The sequence below is a fragment of the Kogia breviceps genome, unplaced genomic scaffold (genome assembly GCF_026419965.1).
Source record: "Kogia breviceps isolate mKogBre1 unplaced genomic scaffold, mKogBre1 haplotype 1 scaffold_221, whole genome shotgun sequence".
In the NCBI taxonomy this organism is placed as follows: Eukaryota; Metazoa; Chordata; class Mammalia; order Artiodactyla; family Physeteridae; genus Kogia; species Kogia breviceps.
The window spans coordinates 7,501-10,000 of NW_026711661.1; the positions used below are offsets into that span (position 1 = coordinate 7,501).

General features: G+C 77.1%; 1 non-coding gene across 1 annotated transcript; it reads left to right on the forward strand.

Annotated features, from left to right (window-relative positions):
- The first annotated feature begins 1,041 nt into the window (after positions 1-1,041).
- On the forward strand, positions 1,042-1,194 carry LOC131749501 (5.8S ribosomal RNA). The gene has a single exon (XR_009333562.1). It is a non-coding gene; the product is annotated as a 5.8S ribosomal RNA (ribosomal RNA).
- The last annotated feature ends 1,306 nt before the right edge of the window (positions 1,195-2,500 follow it).

Genomic DNA, 2,500 nt, shown 5'->3' on the forward strand with positions numbered 1-2,500 from the left:
TCCTCCGTCGTCCGTCCGTCTGTCCGTCCGTCCGGCTCTTGTCTCTCGCTCTCTCCCTTTCCCGCCCTCCCCCCCCGCGTGCCCGCCCTGCCCGCTCGCCCCCCCCCCCGCGCCTCCCGTTGAAGCCTCCCTGAACGCCCGCGGTGGCGAGCAGGGGGCCCGGGAGGCGGGTGCAGGGGTCAGGGGGCCCCGGGGGCGGGGGGGTTCGGGGTTCGGGAGAGGAGCGGAGAGGAGAGGGCCGCGTCCGGGCGCGAGCGAGCGAGCGAGCGGGGAGGTCTCCGAGGCCCGGTTTCGGGGACACGGTGGGGACGTCGTCGGGCGGTGGGCGTGGTGGTGTCCCGTGTGGCGGTTGGGCCCGTCGCCCGGCCGGGGCGCCCCCGAGTCACGGGCCGGTAGCGCCGGGGCCCGCGTGCTGCGGGCGGCCGCGGGCGGAGAGCGTGTCGGTCGGCGTCGGGGGTGGCGGCGAGCGTGGGGCGCTCCGCCTGCCCCTCCCCGGCCTCGCCCGCCTCCCCCCTCTCCAGGTACCTAGCGCGTCCCGGCGCGGAGGTTTAAAGACCCATGGGGGGGTCGCCCGTCCGCCTTGGGGTCGGGGCGGTCGGGCCCGCGGGGAGTCGGGAGGCCCCTCCCTTCTCCCCCAGACCCCGCTTCCTCCGCCCCCGCCCCCGCGGGGCCGGGGCGCCGCGCGCCGCGCCACGCCGGCCCTCCCCGCCGCCGCGGCCGTCGGGAGGGGGCTACCCGGCGGCCGTGGTGCGGGGCCGGGTCCCGTGTGCCCGCGCGCGTGCGCGCCCCGCGTCCCTGACGGGGGGGGGTGTGTGTGTGCGCAGGTGGGAACCCCCCGGGCGCCTGTGGGGTGTCCGAGCCCGCCCCGTCTTGCGGGTCGGTGCCGGGCGCCCCGTCGTGAAACCTTCCGGCCCCGCTCCGGTCTGCTGTTTTCTGTCTCGTCTGACTTGGCCGGCCAGAGGCAACCCTCCCTCCGTGGGGGAAATGTGCCGTGCCACCGGCGGGGGACCCCGCCGAAACCCAGAGAAACCAAACTCGTACGACTCTTAGCGGTGGATCACTCGGCTCGTGCGTCGATGAAGAACGCAGCTAGCTGCGAGAATTAATGTGAATTGCAGGACACATTGATCATCGACACTTCGAACGCACTTGCGGCCCCGGGTTCCTCCCGGGGCTACGCCTGTCTGAGCGTCGCTTGACGATCAATCGCCCCCCCGGGGTGCGCGCGCGCGCGCGCGCCTTCCCGGGGTGGCGCGGCTGGGGGTTTCCTCGCAGGGCCCCGTGTCCGGGGCCCTCTGTCCCCCTAAGTGCAGACGCGGTGCCCCTCGTGCCGAGGCCACGGGGGCCCCGCTGCCCGCGAGAAGGGAAGAGAGCGAGAGAGAGCTCGCGACGAGGCCCTGGCCGTGGCCTCCGCGGTCGGTCCCCTTCGGGAAGCGCCCTCGCGCCGCAAGCGGTCCCTGGGCGTACCCCCGGGGCTGTGTGCCGGTGGGCGGGGACGGTCCCGCGCCCTCGCGGCCGGGGCCCGTGGTGCTGGTGGTGTTGGGGCCGCGTCCGCTCCGCCGTCGTTCGCCGCCCGCCCCCGGCGGCGTCCCGGCGACGGTCCGGCCCGGCCCGGCCGCCTCCTCCGCGGCGCCCTGACCCGCGCGCGTCCGGGGTCCGTGCCCGCCCCCCCGCCGCCCTCGCCTTCGCCGTGTCGGGGCGGGCGGCTCGGGCCGACCCGAGGCCGAGTCGTTGCGTGCGCGGCCGCGCCCCGGGGATGCGTGCCCCGGCGGCGACCCGCGGGACGCCGCGGCGTCGTCCGCCGCCGCGCGCTTTCCCCCGGGCTGCGGCCGCGCCGCGCCGCGCTTCGTGCCGGCCCCCGAGCCCCGCGTCGTGGGCGTCTGTCGGTGGTGGATGGGGGCGCACGGCGTCCGTCGCTGGCCGTGGCGGGGGGCGTCTCGCGGCTGCGTGGAGGATGGTGTGCTGCGTTGGCGTCGAGAGAGAGAGAGAGAGAGACGGAGGGAAGAGAGACAGAGGGAGAGAGTTGGGAATCGGTCGGTCGTGGAAGGAGACGTGGGAGGAGGGTCCGGCGTTCGGGGGGCGACCGCCGCGTGTCCTCATCCACCCCTGCCTTCCACGCACGCCGTCCGCCGCTCTCCTCTCCTCTCCTCTCCCCTCTCCTCTCCCCTCGTCCTCTCCCGTCCCCGTTGTCCTCTCCTCTCCTCCGTGGCGACGCGCCGCCTCCGGGCCGCGCTCGGTGTCGTGCGTTTTCCCTACCCCCCGACTCTCCGCGCCCCGTCCGTCCGTCCCGTGGCCGCCGGCTCGTGCTCCCGTCCCGGCTCCCCCTCCGCCCCCGCCCCAGCCCCCGCCCGGCACGCCGCGCGTTCCTCTCTCCCCGCCCCCGGCGCCCTCGCCGCGCCCGGGCGGGTGAGGGGGAGCCGTCGTCCGGGGTGGTGGTGGTTGGTGGTGTGTGTGTGGGGGGGGTGCGCCGGTCGACCGCGGCTCGGCCGCGGGGTCTCTC